This window comes from Narcine bancroftii, chromosome 5 (assembly GCF_036971445.1).
Source record: "Narcine bancroftii isolate sNarBan1 chromosome 5, sNarBan1.hap1, whole genome shotgun sequence".
Classification (NCBI taxonomy): Eukaryota; Metazoa; Chordata; class Chondrichthyes; order Torpediniformes; family Narcinidae; genus Narcine; species Narcine bancroftii.
In genome coordinates this window covers 86,234,412-86,248,103 of record NC_091473.1, presented here as the reverse complement: position 1 = coordinate 86,248,103, position 13,692 = coordinate 86,234,412, and the positions used below count along the sequence as shown (strand labels likewise).

The 13,692-nt window shown below is 45.2% G+C and overlaps 1 protein-coding gene across 2 annotated transcripts in view; it reads right to left on the bottom strand.

Moving 5' to 3' along the window:
- lamc1 (laminin, gamma 1) overlaps positions 1-13,692 on the bottom strand; it is a 192,152-nt gene that overhangs the window by 130,629 nt on the left and 47,831 nt on the right. The window lies entirely within an intron of this gene.

Sequence of the window (13,692 nt, the reverse complement as noted above, 5' to 3'; positions counted from 1 at the left end):
GCATGAATGAAAATCTGTACCTTTGACATGAGGATGCCTTAATGGGTTCATTACAATAAAATAACCATAACCAATTAAATGTTACAGTGCAATTTTGTTAGCCCAGCAAATAACCTACTTTGTGTGATGCCCAAAATGTTTCCAATTTCTCAGAGAAGAAAGCATGTCAACACCTCTACTTATTCAGGAGTTTGAGGAGGTTTGGTAATGACATCGGAAACCTTGACAAAGTTCTGCACACGTGTCGTGGAAAGAGTGCTGACTGGCTGCAGCACAGCCTGGTATATGGGCACCAATACCTCAGAGTGGAAAGCTCTGCAAAAAGTAGTGGACACAGCCCAGTACATCACAGTCAAAACTCTCCCCACGATTGAGAACATCTACATGGAACGATGCTGTCAGAGAGCAGCAGCAATCATTAAAAATTCACACCACCCTGGACATGCTCTGCTCTCTCTGAGGTTTGGGTGCTACAAGACTTGTACCACCAGATTCAGGAACAGTTGCTACTCCTCCACCATCAGACTCTTCAGCAACAAACTCAATCAGTGACTCATTTAAGGACTGTTACTTTGCATATATTATTGAATATTTATTTTTTTCTTTGTATTGCAGTTTGTTTACATTTCTTTCCTTGTTTACATTAACCTCTATTGTAATATGTATCCTTTCTCAGGTACAGCTTTTTTAAAGACTACAGATAAGTGGTAATTCAGCCGTGCCCACATCAAAAAGAATCTCAGGGTTGTATGTAATGTCTTGAATGTACTCTGACAATAAATCTGAACTTTAAATTGTCACATGAAAAAAAAAGCGCAAGTCACCAATTTTCATTAACCCCATCCCCTAGTTTCTCTCTTTCCCTCACCCTTCTGACTCTCTTACTCCAGCTCCCCACCCTCCTCTTCCAATCAGAGAGCCACTCTTCTTAGTTATCTGCCCTACCCATTACTTCTTAGCTTCTTTCACTTCACCCTTCCACCTGTATCCATCTATTCAAGATTATTTTATTGCCATGTAATAAAACTTAAAATGTAATATACGAAATTTCATTTAGTCTGGTGTATGGCAGACAAAGATTCACCATTAGTATTGCCCAGTGCCCCTTACAGTAAGAAAAAGAGAAGCAAAAGAGAGTCACTGAGTGTCTGTGGATTCAGCCTCCAGCACTTTCATAACCTCTGCAGCTGCACAGACCCCGTTCTATCTGTTGGCAATCCAAGTTCTAGATCCAAACCTCCGATACGATTAGGAAACCTTCAGAGCGGGAGGCCCTTCTTGGCCTCAGTACTTTCATGAATCCCGGGTCCAATACCTGGTTCCCAACAGCCAGCCTCCTGCAGCCTGTGTGGGTCCTTTGACACAAGTCACTAACAGCCCACAGGCCTGTGTCGGTCCTTCAGACATTGACCCCATCTTTGGCCCACTGCTACGGTCCTGTAGGGCCACCTCTTCCTTTTTTCTCAATGGAGGTGATTCTCCCCGTTTCAGGTGTCCTGCACTGGTCAGCTGCTTCCCCAGTCTGCAGTCCCTCGAGGCCACTGTGAGCAAAATCCCTTCAGATGCAGGATTTTAAATAAAAACAACTGCAGTTCGGAGGTGTGGCTATGTGAAGAATCTAGACAAAAGGGTCTTGGATGAGCTCTCCATGAAGAGTATTAATAAGACAGTTTAAAAGCTTAAAATTAAGATTTTTTTCCCACTTGTGAATAAAATGAACACTAAGAAGCCAAGACAGCAAAAAAAAAACAAAATCAGAAGAGACACCGACTCACCCAGGATCTTCAAGGAAAACCCGAAAGGGGGTGGCACAAAAAATCGGCCTTGGGACTGGCTGAACCGGACAGTGCTGGGCTGGGGGGGGAGGAGGGGTTGATGCGAGACCTGAATTTAATTCTGGATAAGATGAAGACTTTATGCAACCGTTTCACAGGTTTTGAAACCACAATGAGAGACATGTCAGAGAAGATGACTGAATTTAAAAAGGCAATTGAGGATTTAATGCCACGAATGGGCCAAGTGGAAGATGAAAGCTTTAGAAGAGGACGCAAAGAAGTAGGACCTGGATAAACAAGCGATGCTGGACAAGATCAACCACATGGAGAATTTAAGCAGACACAATAATGCTCAGTTTATTGTTTGAGACCCGGTGAGCTTCTTTGAAACTTGGATCCTGTGGTGATATGTAATTACACCACTAGGTCACCAGGGGTCATCCCGTTGACCTTGTATATAAAGCAGCCCAGAGCTACAGTCTAGCCTTCCAGGTTTGTCTTGCAGAGACAAGACCTTAGTGTACATATTAGTTTATTAAAGCTGTCTTATATTCGCACGGTTGCTGTGGTTATTGTCAGAACAATTTAATAAACTAATATGATAGCTACTAGGATGGAAGCTGCTTCTGCTCCAACATGCATTCCCGACCACCTGGAGACTCTTCCTGAGGAATGGACTCCGGGGACGACTAGCACGCACGTGCTTCCGAGGACAGAGACGGCGAAGATCCGCTGTACTGGAATCGTGGTGGAATGCAGGGAAGACCATAGAAGTACGATAGGGGAGGTAAGAAATGACCAAGAGCCCTGCCTTCCCGTGGGTTCACTGGTACAGGCACTGCTGACCCTAATCCCCGATCTGATCAGAAAGGGGCTACTACAAATGCGGGTGGAAGGATCGCCACAAGTCGTGCTGCTGATCGCCATGTATGTGCAGAATTCCCAACCACTCTAGAGCCAGGGAAAGCAGACACCACTACCGTCACTCCCCCAGCAGCAGTTTCCCCGGTACCACGGAGACCTGACTCTACCGCTGGGATCCCCCCTAAGCCTGCTGCAAATGTCCCAAAGCCAGAGACTCAGCCAACAGCCAAGCTCCCGGGTTACTCCTCCAGCAGACACAAGCCCCACAGAGACTCTACCAGCAGTTCCCAGTACCCCAGGGTCCACCCTTGCTACACCTAAGGGACCAGAAACTGCGGCTTAGCCACGTGCTGCGATTAGACAGGCTGGTGCTCGACCCCAGAAATCCCGGAGCCAGCATGCACTTCGGCTGCTGGCAGAGATGCTTTCTGAATTACGTGGAGGGTGCTGAGGCATCGGATAAAGAACTATTAATGCTGCTGTTAGCCCACCTGGGAGACCACCCTTACTCCCTTATACAGGATGCCAGGTCCTACCAAGAGGCAATGAGCATTTTACAGAGGCATTACAGAAAGGGTCATAGTGAACTCCACTCCCGGTACAGGCTCATGACCAGGTCACAACAAGTAGGGGAGACTGCCAGAGATTTTATACTCTCTCTGAAAGACCTGGCGAGAGGCTGCAACTTTAAAGCAGTATCAGCTCAGGAGTATGCGGAGGACATTATTAGAGACAGAATTGTTGCGGGCATACAGTCCACTGAGACGAGACATCGATTGCTGGAGAAAGGAATGGTGGGGCTAGATTAGGCAGAGACTATTGCAGAAGCTTTAGAAAGCACCAGGAAAGAATTGTAGTACTCACTGGATCCTGGGGCTTGGACAAACTTCACACTGCTGGACTCTCAGCCCCACGAAAAGAAAAGTATGCTTCCTCACAGAAATTCACAGCAGCAGCACCTTGAGGGTCCCGTGCTTTTTATGTGGACAAAGAAAGCACCCCAGAGCCCTCTGCCCTGACAGAGAAAATATATGTTCCATCTGTGGAAAATGTGGGCATTATGCAAAAGTCTGCAGAAGCCCCAAGTCCACATCCAAGGCCCATTCTCATGCTAATGAGAGGCGGGAAAGTTCTTCTTTCTCCACAGACAAACAGAAGAAGAAGAATGCCATGTGCAGCCGGCCATCTTGGACAAATGCTACAAAGAAAAGGACAGTCTTCAGGAGATGAATATGATGTCGAGTACTATCAGATGGAAGGACACGAAGCACATGCCAGACTTGCTTCCCTACGCATGAATCAGGCAAGTCCACACAATTTATCTGATGCCACCGTGTGCATCAAAATTAATGATTTGAGAGTAAATTGCTTAATAGATAGTGGAAGCACTGAAAGTTTTATTGACCAGGGGTTAGTTAACCGCCTTGCCCTCCTCACATGCCCGAGAGAGCACCAGATCCTGTTAGCAGCCAGCAGCCTTGCGGCTGAGGTAAAACAGTTAGTTTTGCAGGGTTACTCTAGAAATTTAGTGCACAAAATACGAAGGGTTCAAATTACTAGTACTCCCTCACCTCTGCGCCCCGGTACTATTGGGGTTAGATTTTCAGTGCCAGTTAGAAAGGATTACAATAGTATACAACGGGCCTCACCCCCCCACTACGCCTTACGAAGAAACAACACTGCAGCCTGTCTGTCCTGAACATAGAATCCACTCAGCTGTTCACACACCTGACCCCAAAATGCACACCAATAGCCACAAAGAGCAGGAGGTACAGCCCGAGGGACAGAGCCTTCATTAGGACAGAGGTCCGCAGGCTACTACAGGAGGGCATCATAGAGCAGAGCACCAGCCCCTGGAGAGCCCAGGTGGTTGTAGTAAAGTCAGGAGAAAAATTGCGCATGGTAGTGGATTACAGCCAGACAATCAACAAATTTACACAACTAGATGCCTACACCCTGCCACGCATAGCAGACCCCCTGCCATACATAGCAGACACGGTCAACAACATTGGCAGGATACAAGTATTCTCCACCATAGACCTGAAGGCAGCATACCACCAACTGCCCATTAGAAACAGCGATTGCTTTACACGGCATTTGAGGCAGACGGCAGGCTGTATCAATTTCTGCGACTCCCCTTCGGTGTCACCAATGGTATGTCCCTGTTTCAGAGAGAAATGGACCGAATAGTAGATAAGTTCCAAATGAAAGCAGTGTTCCCCTACTTAGACAACGTGACAATCTGAGGCCACACTCAGGAGGATCATGACACAAATTTAAAACGCTTCTTCCAGGCAGCTGAGGAAAGGAACCTAACATACAACAGGGACAAATGCGTCTTTAGTGCCAGGAAGTTGCCAATCCTGGGCTACATAGTGCAGAACGGGGAAATCAGCCCAGACCTAGCCCGTATGTGCCCTCTCCTAGATTTCCCAGTGCCACACACGTTGAAAGCACTAAAAAGGTGTTTGGGGCTGTTCGCTTACTACGCCCAATGGGTCCCCAACTACGCCGACAGGGCCCGACCACTTATAAAAGCCTGTTTTCCCACTCTGCCCAGCAGCCACCAGAGCATTCAGGGACATTAGGGACCATATCACTAAAGCTACCATGCGGTCCATAGATGAGTCAATCCTGTTTCAAGTAGAAACAGATGCATCCAATGTGGCTCTGGCAGCCACCCTAAACCAAGACACATGACTGGTGGCCTTTTTCTCGCGAATCCTACAGGGATCAGAAGTAAGACACTCAGAAGTAGAGAAAGAGGCCCTAGCCATTGTGGAAGCAGTAAGGCAATGGCGACATTATCTGGCGTGCAAACACTTCATCCTCGTCACAGACCATTGGTCTGTGACTTTTATGTTCGATAACCAGATCAGGAGGAGAATTAAGAACGACAAAATCCTGCGCTGGCTGATAGAATTGTCTACATTTAACTACAACATTCTATACCGCCCCGGGAGACTCAATGAGCCCCCGGACGCGCTGTCCAAAGGCACTTGTGCCATCCTTAACCACACGTCCCAGTTGGAGAACTTGAACAATGAGCTAGGCCACCCGGGGGTCGCTAGACTGTTTCACTTCATTAAAACCCAAAACTTCCCATTTTCAGTAGAGGAAGTGAGGTTAGTGAACAAGAGCTGCCCCATCTTTGCGGAATGCAAACCACAATTTTACCAGCCAGACAAAGCCACCCTGATAAAAGCTACCAAACCTTTTGAGCGCCTCAGCCTCGATTTTAAAGGCCCGCTCCCGTCCAATAATAGAAATGTCTATTTCCTTATCGTAACAGATGAATATTCCCGTTTCCCCTCCGCAATCCCATGTTCTGATGCATCAGCAGTCACTGTTATAAAATGCCTCCAACCCATCTTCAACATATTTGGATATCCAAACCACATACACACAGACAGGGGTGCTGCATTCATGAACACAGACATACAGCAGTACCTGCACGAGAGAGGGATTGCTACCAGCCGCACTACAAGTTACAATCCCGGGGGAATGGACAAGCCAAAAGGGAAAATGCCACTATCTGGAAAATGGTCCTCTTGACTTTAAAAGCAAAAGACCTGCCTGTTACTAGATGGCAAGAAGTGTTGCCAGAAGCCCTACACTCTATACGTTCTTTGTTGTGTACTGCCACTAACGTGACCTCACATGAGCGTATCTTTTCTTTTACAAGAAAAGCCACGACGGGCACAGTGCTGCTTAAATGGATGATGTCACTGGGACCTGTTCTCCTCCGGAAGCACTGCAGACCCCACAAAGCGGACCCACTGGTGGATCAAGTGAAGTTGAGGCATGCAAACCCTGAGTATGCCTTTGTCGCATTCCCAGATGGCAGAGAAGACTCAGTGGCCACCAGGGATCTCGCGCTGGCCGGATGTGTGAACAACACGGAGGAAACACAAGTGTCTACGGATCAACAAGGACTGCAGCAGCAGTCACTAGTCACCCCAGAGGACTATACCACCCACCCCAGAAAACAGGACCCTCGGCATGCCCACCCCACAAAATATCACCACCCTAGACTTGATGGCAGGACCTAATCCCATACAACAAGATCCCCAGCCCACATGACCAACCAGTACTTCCCACTCCCACACCTCCACCAAGAAAGGCCGAAAGGCAGACTGCACTCCCCATCCCTATACCACTACCAAGGAGGTCCAGAAGGCAACGGAAGCCATGAAAAATTTTGGACTTATGAACTTACAAACAAGGGAAGGAGGATGTGGGGGGGCAATAACAATTTTTTTTAAGAGGGGTTGAATGTGGTGATATGTAATTACACAGCATGACTATATTGGTGACCCCGGCGGGCCCAACAGATTTTGAACCCGGCGTGGACAATGCAGCCTCGCAAAGTGCAGTCTTCCTCAAACTGCCTTCCTTTTGGACGACTCAGCCAGCGGACTGGTTTGAACAAGCTGAGGCACAGTTCCAAATCAGGCAGATAGTAGCAGATGCCACCAAGTACTATTATGTGGTGAGTTCCCTCAACCAGGAGATGGCAGGTCGGATCAGCCATCAGCTAATGACACACACGAGGTGCTTAAAGCCCTCCTCCTTTGGACATTCAGTCTCTCCTGCCATTAAATTGTTGTGTGGCTCTTGCACATGGAAGGCCTAGGCTTTAATGAGTGACATGTTGGTGCTGCCAGACTGCCATAAACCCTGCCTGCTCTTTGAACAAATTTTTCTGGAGAAGATGCCCAAAGACACCTGCCTCATGCTAGCCCACAAGGATTTCAGCAACCCCCGTAGGGTGGACGCCCACGCAGACGTCCTGTGGCACATGAGGCAGCAGGGTGTATGACATGAATTATAAATGCAAGATATGGATTGCTTCAGTATAACTTCCTATACCAATTGTATCTTATGCCACAGAAAGTAGGTTTAGCAGTGGTTAAGAAGTGTACTGCAACTACTTGGAAGTCTGACTCTTCATTAATCATAGCACGATGGACTGTAGAGATGAAAAGATCTTGTCCTAAGGAGAAAATTACATATAATATAAAAAAAAGTATATTTGTCAAGATATGGCAGCCATATTTAGACCATATAGGGACCCAATTATAATAATGATAATAATGGATGTTTTACAATATAAACAGATGTGATGTCCCGCAAAGATCTTTTATGGATGATATAGGTGTGAGCTCTGTGGGGGGAGTGGGGTGTGTGGAGAAGAGGGTATTTTCTTTTTTTTTGTATGAAAAAGTTTAATATATTGTGAAATAGATATATTTATGAAAAATCATTTTTACAAAAACACCACAGATTCCTTTAACAAGCCATTTAAAGCCTGTATTGGGCCGTTGGCATTAGGACTAGGCAGTTGGACCTTGCAGAGGAGTGCTGCATCTCTTCTCACTACCAAGTGTTCACTGACATCCAGTGTCCAACTACAGGCTCCCTCTTACCTGTTAGGCTATGCTGCTCTCCCTTTCCCTTCCCTTGTCATTTTATTCAGGTGGATGTCTGATTTTTAACATTCCTGATGAAGGGCTCAGGCCCAAAATGTAAACTGCTTTTTTACTCCTATAGATATTGCGTGACCTGCTGTGTTTCTCCAGTACATTTGCATATTGCACTGTTATATTACAAGTGCTATTACTGGATTTTTAAATCAAATTTCATCTCACTTCATTACTATTTTATCAGCCTACAATATCATTCTATATAACTCAACCTTTCAGATTTAGGATCCCTTATTGCATATCCCAGGTTGCTTATTGCACAATTACAGCACAATCTACCACCAAATCATATCATTTGTAACAATATTGTACTGTTGAATAGCCCAAATAAGCTGCTGAAAATTCAGGTCATCCACCCAGTTCTGGTGAGCATTAGGCATTTCTTGAAAACAGCCAATTTTGTGTTCAAACCAGCATCTTCAGCTCCCTCCCTCCAACTATCAAAAAATCCTTCACTATTATCAATCATTCTCATGAACAAATACAGCCTTGTCCAAGATCATCACAACCCTGGATAAATACAATTATGACACCATAATTGCCAAAAAACTTCACTGTATAAAATCTGACCACCACCATAAATGTGAAGTGTTGGCAAACTATTCCAGCCATGGAATATCAGGAATAAAAGAATGCTAGATATACTTAGCAATATTCAAAAGAAAGATTGTTTAAAAACTAGGGCCAATAACCTTGCATAAAAAAAAGTACAAGTAAGAAAAAATAGAAATTGCAGATATAAATAAGGCACAAGAGCAAAAGAAATGAAATATACAAACACAGAACAAAGCAGCAAAAGGTATGATATTTATGAAAATTATGGGGTTTTTTAAATCCCCGAATGAGCTTATTCATTGCATTTCTCACAAAAAAAATTGCCATCGCTGCCACAGCAGTATTGCTGGTGGTGTGAACCTGGGCGAGCAAGGTGTTAATACACACTGGCTCTCCATGGGATCCTACTGCCCAGTCATGATGCCAATGGCCCATACAGTTTTAAAAGGCCTATATATGGGGCCAGTGTGTTTTTTTTTTAAACAAACATCTGTGAAACCACCTGCTGAAGAAGGTGGCACCCATGGTTGGCAAAAGACTATGAGGGGTGCAGGCTTCAGGGGGATCAGCGGACTAGCACAGGGCACGAGAGTGAGAGAACAAAGCTATACTGAGGAAGAGAAGACTGGGAGACAGCCCTATAGGGAAAGTGACCACAGTAGCAGACCAATGAGGGGCTCAGCAACTGAAGGATCTACATAGTTAGTGGACTGCTCAAGACTGGCAATGGAAGGACTCACACTGGGCTGCTAGATACTAGTTTGTGAGAGCCAGGTTATCAGGACCACGATTTGTGAGAGCCAGGTTATCAGGACCACGATTTGTGAAGGAGCTAATAGCAAGAAGGACTCTTGAAGGGCCTTGGGCACTGACAGCTTGCTAACTGGAAGTTTGGAACTGGAAGCTTGGGTTCACCAATGGAGCAGTCAGGAGGCTGTGCAGCTGCAAATTCCCGGACACTCGCTCTCTCATGGGACTCTATCCCTTTCTCATTGGTGAGGGTGCTGGTCTTGGCCAGTAGCTCCTCTTTGTGTGCCTTAACAGCAAGCAAAAGTTGACAAATTTTGTGCATGAATTACATGACAATAAAGGAATCTTGGAACTTGACTATTTCTGCTGCTATGGAATGCAGGGCTCCTTTCACAACACTATAAATTACATATTTCTCTACAATTATGTCATAACTACTGGAATTCCACCCAAATAAGTATGCAAAACCTGATCACCATTAGAAAATATTCACTGTTTCTTTCACAATTATGTACTTATCTTTTTGCATTTTGGTCATACTCAACAAGGTGCTTTGAGCATAACTGGAAAAAGAACAGAAACTAATCAGTGATTCACTGGAGTGAATTAAAAAGGTAAATTAGGAAAGCAAAGAAACTATATAAGAAAACATTGGTAAAGAAAAGCCAATTATATTTTATAAATACTGTCCATAAAGAGGAGGAGGGTAAGGCTTATTAAGGATCAAAATATTACCCATCTAAAAAGACAGAGAATCTATTCCTCACGAATACTTGTCCCTCCACTCCATCCGGTCAGACACCCGGAGAATGACGCCTCATGCACCAACTCATCATCGACTTCAGTTTGGCATTTAATACAATCATTCCCCGGAGCCTGGTGGAGAAGCTGTCCTCGCTGGGGCTCAACAACCCTCTCTCTAACTGGATTCTAGAGTTCCTAATAGGAAGACCACTGTTTGACTGGGTTGGCAGAAGAACAGCAAGCACTGAAACTCTATGCACTGGTGTACCTCAAGACTGTGTACTCAATGCACTCATGTTCGCACTACTGATCCACAACTGAATGCCCAGATCCAGCTCCAACAGAGTCATCAAACTAGTTGGCCTCATAAGCAACAATGATGAGGTGCATTACAGAAAATAAGTGGAAAATCTTGTGCTATGGTGAGAGAATAACATCCTCAACCTCAACATGGACAAGACAAAATAAATTATAGTGGACTTCAGCGGAACCAGAGACAACCAGCCTCCATTATCATTAATAGCTCAGTAACAGAGAGTAGAGAGCATCAAGTTCCTTGGAGTCCACTTAAGAAGTGACCTATCCTGGACACCATTCTGTCAATATTCTACAAGAGCTCCATTAAAAGTACCCTGGCTAGCTGCATCACAGTGTGGTACAGTTGCTGTAGGGTGTTGGATCAGAGGTCAACTAGAGGACCATAAAAGTGACAGAGCAGATCAGTGGGGTCTCCCTCCCTCCATCGATGGGATTTACCAAGATCATTGTTTGAAGAGGCTTCGCAAAATAGTTGAGTGCCCCTTTCACCTGCACACTGCATCTTTCAGCTACTCCTGTCAGGAAAGAGATACAGGAGTTCCAAAGCCAGAAGCACCAGGCTGAGAAACAGCTTCTTCCCAGGGCAGTGAAACTGCTGAACAACTGCTCATGCAAACCCTCTGAGACTCTAGCATTTATTGAACAATATTACTGTAGCTGGTGCAGACCTGCAGAGAGTGAAGATGCAGCACTCTAGCAGGGACCAGCTGCCAAGTCAACTGCCATCAGCTCCGCACAGGCTTTGAACAGCCCATTGAGAGAGCTGACAGTGGTTTTTATTTGAGATCCCGCGACCTCTGGGTCTGTGCTCAAGATGGCTGCACCTATTAATTGGCAGCAACCACAAGGTGCTGCTATGACAGAGTATATAGAGTATATGGATATGTTTTTGGGAGATAAATTGGGAAAGGTTTTTTTTAGAGTAGGTCACATACGAACACTTTAAAACAGATCTTATTTAAAATACTGGAACTCTGCTAATGCCAGACATATCGGGGCCTCAGAGCTTTCGCAAGAGCTTTGAAGAGTGCTTAAGTGACTTCACTAATGGATTGTTGTTTACAAAAGGCAACAGATGAAAGAGTTTGTTGGAGCCGCTTCTGACTGGAGCTGTTAAGAGGATCATGTGGTTTTGCAAGCAGAGAGAGTAAAACAGAGCGAGAGAGAGAGAGAGACACACACACACACACACACACACACACACACACACACACACACACACACACACACACACACACACACACACACACACACACACACACACACACACACACACACACACACACACACACACACACACATCACTTCTACAGTCTTACAGCCAGCAGAAGCAGCTGGGACTTGAACAGGACAAGCTGGCAAGCTTATGGAAAGCCCCATTTTGGAAGATGGCCTGGTCAAAGTCCTTGTGCTTCATGCAAGAGGAGAGGACTGGCTGTATAATGTTTCACTTGGAATAAGGGAAACAAAAAGGAACTCTGTGATGTCCTGAAAGACAGAGGTTATCATCTAGAAAACCCTGATGGGGCAAGTTTCATCAGCAAGACACTGAAGTGGCTGATTAAAAAGGAACAACAAATCGCTCTCTGAAAACCGACAAGAAGCTTCCTGAGCAGTAACCATTTACCTTTCAAGCACCAAAGTCTGGTGAACTTTATAAATGTTAAATTCTGTGCACAGTGTAAAAATTGTCTGCAACCAGTGAACTTGGAGGAATAAGAAGTGAGTTTGGACTGTGAACCAAAGAACTTTTCTGAACTTGCACACACACATTTCATACACGTGCACTTAGAATTAGAAGGGGGTTAAGTTAGGTTAGTTATGTCAATAGTGATAAGTTAAAGTGTGATTCTATTTTCATGTTTAAAGATAATTAAAAGCAACTTTTGTTTAAGTAACCATTTGTCTTGGTGAATATTGCTGCTGGGTTTATGGGTCTTCTGGTCTCATACACTGCAGACACCAAGGAAACAAAGGACTGGAGCAGGGCACCAGAGGATGGGAAGACTGAGAAGTTGAAGCTGAAGAGATTGCCCACAGAACTGTGACTACGAGGGGACTCTGCGGCAGGCTTCTGGCAACTCGAGGCAAGGAACCCATGGAAGCTGCAGGAGATTGCTGTCGGGAAATTAGCGCCAGGCTGTGGACTGCTGGAGACTGGCTCAAACTGGCTGGAGGAGTACACAATATCAGAACCGGAATGCAAGAAGGTGCTGAGGGTGCTGAAGGGCCCCTGACCGTGTTCGAGGTTCGGAGTTGGAGCTTGGGTTGCCAATGGTTTAGAATGGAGGCGAATGTACAGACACTCAGCAATTCTTATGAAGACTCTCTTTTGCTTCTCTTTCACTGACTGTAAGAAATGTAAGAGGCACCTAGGCAATTTCTGCTGGTGGCAAATCTGTCTGCCTTGCAGCAGCCAAGAGGGAATTTCATGTAATATAACACTGTTTTATTACTTTGACAATAAATTGAATTTTGAGGGTACTTTTCAGCAGATAAGATGACCCTTGAAGCACCTAAAAAAAAACACCCCAAAAACAGGTGTCATTTTATGGCCAGATTCAAAAACAGGCATCTTAAAATTCTGGCTGGAATAGTGAACCGGTCCCTGACCACCTCCCCACTGCCACCACCAGTTCCCGACCACCTCCCCACCATTACCCACCCAGACATTTTACAATTGTAAAAAAAATTGTAGAGCTCAAGGTCCCCACTCCTGCCCAGCAGCCCAAGGTGATTTCATCAATGCGAATGGCACCGCACCTGATGTTGATAATGGAATCACTGTTGCCGACTCCGGCTGCAGCTGATGCTGAAAACTTGGACCAGCTCTGTTTGGCATCTCCCTGGTCAGAAGCAAAGATTTTGGTTTTTTTTTAAAAAAAAAACTGTTATTGTAATCGCTTGCTTAATTTATAGATTTGTTACATGGCAATTGGGGTGTTGCAACAAAGTGTAGTGGCATAGCAAACAAGAAGGGACTCCTAAAATAGCATTTGTGACATCCAGGACTTTTTATTCCTCCTGTAATAATAATGCAAGATGTGTTTGTTAATGTTCTTGACAGCCCTGGGGTTATCACTATGCCAAACAAGAAATGGCTTCAACTTGTAGCCAGCAACATTGCCTCCTAACAACACTGTCACTCTGTCTTTAAAAGCCTTAAAGCCTGGCATTGACTTGGCCTCCTTATGGATAAA